Below are 11,875 nucleotides of genomic sequence, written 5' to 3'. Positions count from 1 at the left end.
TGTAACAGCTACCTCTTAGTCCCCTGGAACGCCTGACCTCTGTATTATCCTGTGGTAACTGCTAGCCTCTTAGCCTTGGTAAACTGCTTACCCTTAGTCCTTGGGTAACAGCTACTCTTGGGTATCGTATTGGACTGGATACTCTGATTGACTCACATAGGCCTCCATGCTGACGTCGGTCATGGTCGTGTGTGTAATGGTTGTTGGTGGAATAATTGAATTGGACTCTCAGAGGTGAAATTTGACCAGATTTTGTATACAGGACCCAACTAAAGTTACAGACATAGGCCCTGGCGCCGCTCAGGGAACTAACACATGCAATCATCATTAAAAGGTACCAGAAGAGGTTGATTACGTACTGTATAGAACCATGTTATAAGCCCTGTTACACAGCACTGGTAGGTCATTATAGTTTACCGTTAACTAAGTTTCATAAATCTGCGTAACTGAGGTATTTGTATAACGATGTGCTTCGTCAGGCGCGCGAAAGAGAGGAGCGACCAAGAAGATGACAGTGGCGTCTGTTCTCATAGTGAACCTTATAGGTTATCAATGATCTGTAACGATTTTCTTCTTCTTCAGATGAGGAATATGAAGGATCGGACCAAAATGCAGCGTGGTAAGTGTCCATGTTACTTTAATATAACAGAACACGAAAAAATACAAAAATAACAAAGTGAATGACAAAGAAAACCGAAACAGTCCTGAATGGTGAAAACAAACACAAAACAGGAAACAACCACCCACAAACACAGGTGGGAACAGGCTACCTAAGTATGATTCTCAATCAGAGACAACGATAGACAGCTGCCTCTGATTGAGAACCATACCAGGCCAAACACACAGAAATACAAAACAAGGACAACGTAGAACACCAGACATAGAATGCCCACCCAAACTCACGCCCTGACCAACCAAAATAGAGACATAAAAAGGATTTCTACGGTCAGGGCGTGACATGATCATTGATCATTTAGCAGCTACCAAATGCAGCATTATCATTACCATGATTTCACCGCTGATGTAAGTACAGATGTAAGATCTTAATTTGATCACCCTGTTGTTGCAGAAAATGTTCTGCACAACAGAACATGCACATTTGTAGTGTATTCAAGGTTTAAAAAGGCTTCTAAAGTTTGTAATTTTCCCTTCAAAATGTATCAACCCCTACAAAAATGTCACATTTTTACCGTCCACACAATAGCACACATTTCCTGTTACTGCAGAATTATTTTCCTGCCATGAGAAACTGATAAAATAAAATTGTTGACTACCACCACCACTGTCTACAGGCACAGCACACCCTACCGCTTTTCTGTTTTGATCACAGTCATGGTAACATACTCAGGGTATAATAGTACATCTTCCTCAACACAAGTTACACAACCCATATTGCCATCCTTCCATCCATAGGCTATTAATTCAACATCAACCAATCAGACAACATTCACCTATTGACAAAAGTATTGATTGGTCCTTCATAGCCTTCAACCATTTCCTCCATAGCTGAATAGATAGTGGGTTCAAAGCAGCAGGACAGCTGATACTTAGTTAGCCAGTCTAACTCATTTAAATGTCTCTTCTAATGAATCCAATCTGGAAACCTCAAGACACTTCCTGGTATTTAAATAAATAAATAAACTCATCAAATCTAATCTGAACCTCCAGCTGCCCAAGACAGGCCTGGTAATGAACAGCTGGTGGAAAAAAACAACAACAGGAATGTCTCTATGACCTCATTTCCTGTCCCTACCAAGCCTCTTTATGACAGGAGCAGACTGATAACAACAGCGGCGGCCATTTTTAAGGAGCACGTTCCAATTCTAGAACACAACTGCTGCTAGTTAAAGGACAGCAACCTATGGCTGATGGACCTAACACAAAACATAAAGAAATCCAACTTGCAAAAGGATTCAGTAGCTGTACAATTTTCTTGCTACAGATGTAGGATCTTAATTTGAGCCAGTTTGCAACAGCAGGAAAATAATCCTGCAGCAACAGAAAATGGAACTGTTGTTGTGGATTATAATTTGTAGAGGTTGATACATTTTTCGTTAGGCAAATCAAGTCAGACATTGTTAAGTGGAAATTGCAAACTTTAGAAGCCTTTTTAAACCTGCAACTACAGGATAATCAAATTAAGATACGGCATCTGTATAATGTCATCCAAACATTTTCCAATCTTATAACTGTACCTCTAATGCTGTCTTATTTAATTAGTTATGTGTTTGAATTTGCCTAAGAGTTTTTAGTTCACTGTGTACTGAGCCCTCAGTGTAAACAAACAGAACTTCACATTGTTATGGTTTGAAATGGAGACAGGAGCAATGTGGCAGTAGCTATATGCCTCTTGTCTCTCATGACAGATTAAAACATAGCTAGCTGTAAAACTTGGTTCTGGGTTCTGAGATGAATATGCTACAAATACTGTCATTGGGAGATTAAAAGATTTGTGATCGACACTGGTATGTCTATTCAGGAGAGCTCTGTGGTTTCAATCAAAAAATAGATATACGACGATCAATATGTTTACCTGATTAATCATCCTCATAATTAATATAACCAAGACTAGACTTATCTGCCACAATCATACAGGAACAACTTCTTGCCAATGATATAGTCATCAATCATTACTAGTTACCATAGTGTCAGCCATGGGCTTGGCTGACAGAGAGAGAAGAAGCTGAGTGACACTTTATGACATAATACAGACAGCACTGTATATATGGCCCAAGATCAGCCTAAGGGCAACTTAGTCCCTCACCCCAGGCCTAATTCCTCCCTGCCAGCCCCACCCCAACCGGCCCGATCCAGCCCCAACCGGCCTGGCCCGATCCAACCCCACTCCAACCGGCCTGGCCCGATCCAACCCCACTCCAACCGGCCTGGCCCGATCCAGCCCCAACCGGCCTGGCCCGATNGCTACCTCTTAGCCTGGTAACTGTTACCTCTTAGCCTGGTAACAGCTACCTCTTGGTATCGTATTGGACTGGATACTCTGATTGACTCACATAGGCCTCCATGCTGACTCGGTCATGGCACTGTATGTGTAATCGGTTGTGAGGTGGAATAATTGATTGGACTCTCAGAGGTGAAATTTGACCAGATTTGTATACAGGACCCAACTAAAGTTACAGACATAGGCCCTGGCCCGCTCCAGGGAACTAACACATGCAATCATCATTTAAAAGGTACCCAGAAGAGTTGATTGACTACTTATAAACCATTTATAAGCCCTGTACAGATGGTAGGTCAATTTAGTTTACCGTTAACAATTAACAATCTGTAACTGAGTGGAAACAAATGAAGCCAGAATCTTGATGACAGATAAGAGCAGGAAGGTGACAGTGTAAACTACTGTTGTGCATGGATTTAGCTCGGTGAGYTTATCTTCCTGCTTTGGGCAAGCGTTCATGGACAGAGAGAAATAGCAGAGATTGGATTGAGGTTATAATCGTCTCCTCAACCGTCTATTGTGTGAAGTAATCTCATAGTGAACCTTATAGGTTATCAATGATCATTGATCATTTACAAATGCACATTTGTAGTGTATTCAAGGTTTAAAAAGGCTCCTAAAGTTTGTAATTTTCCCTTTAAAATGTATCAACCCCTACAAAAATGTCACATTTTTACCATCCACACAATAACACACATTTCCTGTTAGTGCAGGATTCTTTTCCTGCCATGAGAAACTGATCAAATAAAATTGTTGACTATCACCACCACTGTCCACAGGCACAGCACACCCTACCGCTTTTCTGTTTTGATCACAGTCATGTTAACATACTCAGGGTATAATAGTACATATTCCTCAACACAAGTTACACAACCCATATTGCCATCCTTCCATCCATAGGCTATTAATTCAACATCAACCAATCAGACAACATTTACCTTTTGACAAAAGTATTGATTGGTCCTTCATAGCCTACAACCATTTCCTCCCTAGCTGAAGAGATAGTGGGTTCAAAGCAGCAGGACAGCTGATACTTAGTTAGCCAGTCTAACTCATTTAAATGTATCTTCTAATGAATCCAATCTGGAAACCTCAAGACACTTCCTGGTATTTAAATAAATAAATAAACTCATCAAATCTAATCTGACCTCCAGCTGCCCAAGACAGGCCTGGTAATGAACAGCTGGTGGAAAAAAACAGCAACAGGAATGTCTCTATGACCTCATTTCCTGTCCCTACCAGGCTTCTTTATGACAGCAGCAGACTGATAACAACAGCGGCAGCCATTTTTAAGGGGCACATTCCAATTCTAGAACACAACTGCTGCTAGTTAAAGGACAGTAACCTATGGCTGATGGACCTAACACAAAACATAAAGAAATCCAACTTGCAAAAGGATTCAGTATCTGTACACATTTCTTGCTACAGATGTAGGATCTTAATTTGAGACAGTTTGCAACAGCAGGAAAATAATCGCGCAGCAACAGAAAATGGAACTGTTGTTGTGGATTATAATTTGTAGAGGTTGATACATTTTTCATTAGGCAAATCAAGTCATACATTTTTAAGTGGAAATTGRAAACTTTAGAAGCCTTTTTAAACCTGCAACTACAGAATAATCAAATTAAGATACGGCATCTGTATAATGTCATCCAAACATTTTCCAATCTTATAACTGTAACTCTAATGCTGTCTTATTTAATTAGTTATGTGTTTGAATTTGCCTAAGAGTTTTTAGTTCACTGTGTACTGAGCCCTCAGTGTAAACAAACAGAACTTCACATCGTTATGGTTTGAAATGGAGACAGGAGCAATGTGGCAGTAGCTATATGCCTCTTGTCTCTCATGACAGATTAAAACATAGCTAGCTGTAAAACTTGGTTCTAGGTTCTGAGATGAATATGCTACAAATACTGTCATTGGGAGATTAAAAGATTTGTGGTCGACACTGGTATGTCTATTCAGGAGAGCTCTGTGGTTTCAATCAATAAATTGATATACAACGATCAATAGGTTTACCTGATTAATCATCCTCATGATTAATATAACCAAGACTAGACTTATCTGCCAATATCCTTCACAATCATACCAGAACAACTTCTATGCTAATGATATAGCCATCAATCATTACTAGTTACCATAGCCATGGGCTTGGCTGACAGAGAGAGAGAGATGAGGCTGTGACACTTTATGACATAATACAGACAGACTGTATATATGGCCCAAGATCAGCCTAAGGGCAACTTATACAACACCCAGACCTAATTCTCCTGCACCATAATGCCCATCAGCCACCACCGGCTGCCGATGCAGCCACTCCACCAGCCTGGCCCGATGCAGCCCCACCCAACCAGCTGGCCGATGAGCCCCATCCAACAGCCTGGCCGATGCAGCCCATCCAACCAGCTGGCCGTGCAGCCCACTCAGCTGCCGATGCGCCACTCCAACCAGCCTGGCCCTCATGACATGTGCAGCCCCACTCCAACCAGCCTGGTGATGCAGCCCACTCCAACCAGCCTGGCCCGATGCAGCCCACTCCAACCAGCCTGGCGATGCAGCCTACTCAACCAGCCTGCCTGATGCAGCCACTCACCGGATGGCAGCCATCCCACCGGGGTGGGGCTGGATCGAGGGTTGGATGGGGCTGGCAGGGAGGAATTAGGTCTGGGGTGTGACTAAGTTGCCCTTAGGCTGATCCAGCCACAACGGCTGATGCGCACAACCCACGCTGGCCTGATGCACGCCCAACCCCACGGCTGCCGATCCAGCCCATCACCGGCCTGGCCTGATCCGCCCACTCCAACCGGCCTGGCCTGATCCAGCCCGCACTCACGGCTGGCTGATCAGCGCCACCCACCGGCTGGCATGATGCAGCCCACTCAAGGCCTGGCCTGGCTTTGATCCAAGCCCATCCCCAACCGGCTGGCCTGATGCAGCCCACTCAACGCCTGGTGATCGCCCACCCCAACGGGCTGATCAGCCCACCAACGGCCTGGGATGAGCCCACTCCAAGGCTGGCTGATGCAGCCCGTCACAACCGCCTGGCCCTGATCCAACCCCACTCAAACCGCTGGCTGCATCGCCCACCCCAACCGGCCTGGCCATGATGCATGCCACCCACGGCCTGGCGCTGTGCCAGCCCCACCCCAACGCGCCTGTGCCGCACTAGCCGCCCGATACGCCTGCCTAGCCGGCTAAGTCCAGCGACACCCACCCAACCGCTGACCCTTGCACCCCCCCACGGCCTGCCAATGCCAGCCCCACCACGCACGGCTGCCTTGATGCAGCCCACCCAACCGCGCTGCGATAGCGCGCCCATCCCAGCCGGCCCGCCAGATCTCACCTGAGCGAAATTTGTTCGGATGAGAAGAGACCTCTCAGCAGGCGCAACGTCATGAGGAGAGGGGTAGCGGGAATGAAGGATGAGGAAAAAAGGAGAACAGAAAGAACCGAGTGGAATCTGTTTTTATTCCATAGGGTGGGGAATAAGGAGAATAGTACTCTTTCTGATATCTGTCTCTCTTGTGGAAGCAGAGTACAAAACAGATAGAGGGAAGAGATGTGGCTCTGTGTCTGTCCAACGTCTTGTCTTTTCTGTCCCGGTTACGCTTATAGCCACCTGTCGTTGTGGTTCCAGAACGGGGGAGGTCAATGTTTGGTGGTTTTTGCTGTGAGAAAGGAATTATTGCACTGGGAGTCAGCCTTAAGACACTTCGACAGACAGAAGCAGAGAAGTAGTAGGTAGATTGTCGTATACGAGTGGAAGAGATTGTGAGGAGAATTATTGAACATCACGGCAGGAACGGATGTGAGATAGTAGTAGAGCAAGCGGTCTGAACGGCCAGGATAGAGTGACTGGGCCGGGTGGTTAGAGTTCTACAATAATTATTGACTACATTCACGCTACCAAAACGGATATGAAGTTGGGATCCTAGTTAGTATGAGAGACAATTTCGATATGACATTGTTATGTAGATCAGCTCTCGCAGACATGGAAATCACAGAAAGAAGAGGAGTGGAACAACGACATGACTGGGGTGAGGTTACTGGGGAGTTACGAGATAAGGGAATAGAGGAAGGACATGTGGGAAGTATAGAGAAGGAGGAATTGTAGGAGGAGGGTCGAGGACGACTAGATGGAGACAAAGGCGTGAGTTAAGTAGATGGACTCGGAGGTGAGACGAGACGCATGAACAGCACGGAACAAGCGTTAGATCAGCCGGATGCAACGAGCGTGAAGTTGTCACTGGGGATGAAGTGTCACTAGAGAATGAGATTGCAGGATAAAGAGCAATTAATCTGTCATAAGACCGCGAACGCGGTCTGTGCGATGGAGTAGTGTAAGTCCTGATTGTGCCTGGATATGCACAGATTTGAAGGAAAGCGAAAGGAGGTGCGAAAACGGGGTGCCAAGTTGGCGGAGAATGTAATCGACTTCTCTTTATATATCTACACACAGGGAGGACTATAGGAGAGATGAAGAGAGGTTATTGTTTGCCGACTATTAATAGGCTTCGAGGACATTGCCCTATCCACTTCATTAATGCACACACACGCCGAGGACTTGTGTGGGCGCGGCGCATCGTAGGCCGCCTCCAGATATTATTGACTGTATATGACTAAATAGCGAGGCGTGGATGGGAGCGATGAACGAGGGCAAGATGTAGGGAAGAAGAGGATGTGGTTTGAGACAGCATAGTGGACTACATACTGAGATCGGACGTGAGATTATGTTAGGCCACGAATCACTGAGCTGGTGTTTTAGCACACATGCCTCCTACTCCAGTCTCACTCTTTGAGGCCAAACCTAGATTTAGCAGCACTACCTTCCATAAGGGACTGGAACTATTGCTCGTTGGATGGAGGGCATATTACAACTGGACTTGAGGCAATGAGAGAAGTAGTAGAAGAGGACGGAAATGAGAGGAAGCCAGAGAGAGAGGAGAAGAGTAAATCTTGGATATTTTGACTGAAAAATAATAGGTTACTCGAGGAACGAGAGAGAGGAAGTGTTGGGGGAGGATTTGGAGTGGGTTTCATTGATGAAATTGAGGTTGCATATACCTGTAAAGGAAGAGTATTATTCAAGTGTTTATGTGAGATTTCTTTCATTGTGTTGTTTCTTTGTATCCTCTGTTGTCTCGTCTCTTAGCTTGCCAGCGATTTGCGGTTAATGCGGATGGCGCTCGCTGGGAAGCGGGTTCTCTTAGGAGCTGGTGAAATTTTGGGGGGAGATAGGATGGTGAATGTTGTTCTTCCTTATCATAGAACGTAGGTACTTATGCTTATCTTCGGCTCTTTCTTTTTGGAGCCCTGTCTCGCAAGGTCCCTGGATCTGTGGTGCCCAGCTGTGGGGGAGTAAGCGTTGTCAGCTCTTTCTTCCGAGGTCTCAGTCTCTCTACCTCGCGCTCAGCTCTCGACCCCTTCCTCACCGTGTCCCAGAGCCTACATTGTTGAGTGTATTGGCTGATGATTTGATTGAGATCGATGTGACGATTTAGGGTTGTGGTGTTTTGTGTTTTGTCAAAATCATCAATATGGGATGATCTGTGAACATAGGCCTTGGTCATTGTTCAAACGGTTTGGCGCAGAGTATCTAGACTCGTCTGAGGCTGTAGTGACTGTCTTCCTGCCTATTGGATTATATAAGTCAATATATCGTATTAGGGACTATGGATATGGTGAGGTGTGATAATGTGTGGTAGTAGGTATTCACTGTAGGATTTGCGTAAGTTGACGGTCTGATTCTTACCTGTGTATGACTATCCATCTGATAATGTTCTAATATTGTAAAATCAAGGAATGACTTTTTAGTAAAGTCGTGTCCTGTATGAAATACTACGTCATCTTTACACGTGAGGTATCGATTTCTGTGTGTGTGCTGGTGTGGGCGTGGTTTGCGTGTGGCGTGAAATCATGTAGGTCACAAGAAACCTAGTGCAAGCATCCAGTTTAGGCAGTCATTGTATTCCTATCTGAATACTGTAGGTGATGGACTTGGTATGCTGACTGTTCCAATGCTTTTTATTAATGGCATGCTAGATAGATCTGTCTCTGTTGTCTGTCTGGTTCGTCTGTTCTGTCTGTCTGTTGTTGTCTGGTTGTTGTCTGTCTTGTCTGTCCTGTTTCTGTCTCTGTATTGTCTGTCTGTTTCTTGTTTGTTTGTCTTGTCTGTGTGGTCTGTTGTTGTCTGTTCTGTCTGTCTTGTCTTCTGTCTGCTCGTGCCTGTTTCGTTTCTGTGTCTGTGCGTCTGTTTGTTGTCTGTCCTGTCTGTCTTCGTTCTGTCTGTCTGTCTGTTCTGTCTGTCTGTCTGGTTATGTTGTTGTTGTGCTGTGCTGTCTTGTCTGTTGTCGTTGGTCTGGTTGTTGTCTGTCTGTGTTGTTCCTGTCTGTCTGTTGTCTGTCTGTATGTCTGTCATGTTGTCTGTTGTTGTCTGTCTGATCTGTCTGTCTGTCTGTACTGTTGTCTGTCTGGTCTGTCTGTGGTGTTCTGTTGTCCTGTCTGTCTTTCTGGTCTTGTCTGTCTGTGGCTGTCTGTTGTCTGTGGTGTTCGTTGTTGTGTGTGGTGTGTCACGATATGCTTTAGCCAGGTTTGGGAATGTAAGTGGGGGACATGTTGGGAATAACGTTTGGAGGGTGGCTTGTTGCGAGGGAGCACCTGTCTGTTGTTTGACAGACAGTGCTGGTGGTGTGCTGGTTCAAGCAGTCGTGGTGAGGGGTGGGGGGGTGGATATGATAGAGGGAGTGAGATGAATGGCTGGAGTGGTGGGAGACAGGTGGTACTCTTGGGGTAGAGAGGAAGTAGAGGAGGGGAGAGTAGAGAGAGAGAGGTATTAGGCGTTTCAGGACTGAGTAGGAATTAAGAGAGGAATTGGTAGTATGAGGAGCAGGAAGTTACAGAGCTATCATTATTTATGTTATATGATGAGATAGCACTTGTGATTCCAGCTGGTCTGACTTACATAGTCTGCTGGATTGTTCGGATCAGCTTAGGTTATGGTAGACTTGGTGTTTGATTGCTAGCGGATCAGAGATGTCTGTTGGCGTGTATCTGTCTGTTGTCTGTTGTCTGCGTGAGACCGCACCTTGTCTGTCTGTGTTGGTTCTGTCGGGGTTTGTTGTTGGTATAATCTTATTGGTGAGTTGACTGCACAGTTTCGAGTAGCATTGTGGGTGTGATTGTTTGTGAGGGTTGTACAGATTTAGTGTGATCAGCTATGTAAGAGATTTACATGTTGGTTGTTGATTGTTTTGATACGTTCCTAAATGTTCAATTTGGCAGATTCTTGGTTTCATGCTGTTCTCATTGCTCAGTGGGTCAATACTGTTGAGAGTGTTTGCCTTTTCCACATCCGTTATAGTTGCGTTGTTGGATTTTGTTTGTGTGTAACCTGTATGTTACTCCGCGGTTTGCTTACAGTCTATGGGTTGCTTTCGGACTTCGCCCTGGTATATTTTTGTTTTTTCCTCGCATTGGCATGATTAGCAGACTTTAGGGTGTGAACGGTGTTTCAGCCCAAATTCTGAACATTCCGATACTCGATAAATGACAATTATGAAAGAAAGATTTTGGATTTTGGAATTCCCTGTAGGAAAATTGGTGTGAGGGGTATAATTCTGTATTGTTTGTTGTTCAATGCATGACCAACTGGGTCTGACATTTATCTGGACAGAAAGGGGACTGGGATGATGGGTGATAGTGATAATTGCCGGGCTCTGGTATTTTTGCATGTTCTTTGCGTTTATGGTAGCGGTATGTTCTGTGATGGTGTGTGCCTCGGGTATGCGTTCTGAGGGAGGGATAAAAGTCCATCTTCTGTAGTGACCAGGTTGCGCGAGGTATTTAGTCGTTGACAATTGCACGTTTTAAAGGCGTCAAGGAGCGCTGAAAATAGCCTGTGCAGGGGAACCTTTAGTTAGGGAATACGAGGGGGTCGCGCTCTTTTTTGGACGCAGTAGTCGCAATAGCTATTTCACTGAGTAAAGCAAATTGACGTTAGCAGTTTTCAAGTAGGATGCTTATATTTTTGGGGGACGGGCATTACTGGGCTGGCTTGGTGGGTTGGTTTGGCGGTGTGCATGGCTTTAACAGAGGTGGAGGATGTGATGTGGGCGTTAGGGGAGAGATGGATACGATATAGATTGGAAGAAGAATGCTGGGAGCTGTTTGGTGGGGTTAGTTCAATGCAGCTTTTAACATTAATAGATGGAATAAGATGTTCTCTGGGAAAGAAACTTGTTGTTTGGTTTTACCCCTGCTATAAGTTACTTGTGGGCGCTGTGGATTAGAGGTACCGTGGTCTAACAGCAGGAACCGAGGGGGTTGCTGGTAATGGGAGCGGAGAAGCAGAGTGGTGCAGATCCAGGAGATATAGAAGGATCAGGGTGGGGGCATACGTGGGGGCCGCCGGTTAGGAGGGCGGGAAGTTCTATAGTTTTTATTCATTCTTATTTATAATGACTTGTCAGATTGGAGAGCCCATATTCTGGAGGCTCTGAGTACCGCAGCTGGTGTCTCTATGTTGTATGGGCCGGGAGTCGACGTGATTGCTATAAGGCGGCGGCCAGGCGTCGCACTATTCAGCGAGTGAAACACAGACACTGTTTTATGGATTCTGAGAGAAGATTTATGTAGATCCTGATTGTTTCTTGTTGCCACCGGTCGCTCTGTCGTTATCGGGCGACTCCTCTTCTGATAGCACTGTGGCGCGTCTCTTTCTCTCTCTCGGGTTTCTTTCGTCTCTCACTCTGAGTGTTAAATCTATAGCTGTGTCTGGTGCACGCCTTGGTGGAGGGACGTAACTTTCTTGTTCTGGTGACGTGAACGCTTTGGTCAACCCTCACACTAACCACAAAGAAACGACAACCACATTGCACAGCATGACCAATACAGACCACCATCAACAGACCCACAAGACAC

General features: G+C 45.4%; 1 long non-coding RNA gene across 2 annotated transcripts in view; it reads right to left on the bottom strand.

The window, feature by feature from the left end:
- LOC112078592 (uncharacterized) overlaps window positions 1-11,875 on the bottom strand; it is a 16,263-nt gene that overhangs the window by 2,727 nt on the left and 1,661 nt on the right. The window lies entirely within an intron of this gene.

Source organism: Salvelinus sp. IW2-2015, unplaced genomic scaffold, assembly GCF_002910315.2.
Source record: "Salvelinus sp. IW2-2015 unplaced genomic scaffold, ASM291031v2 Un_scaffold5930, whole genome shotgun sequence".
Lineage (NCBI taxonomy): Eukaryota > Metazoa > Chordata > Actinopteri > Salmoniformes > Salmonidae > Salvelinus > Salvelinus sp. IW2-2015.
This window is presented reverse-complemented; position numbering and strand designations above follow the sequence as displayed.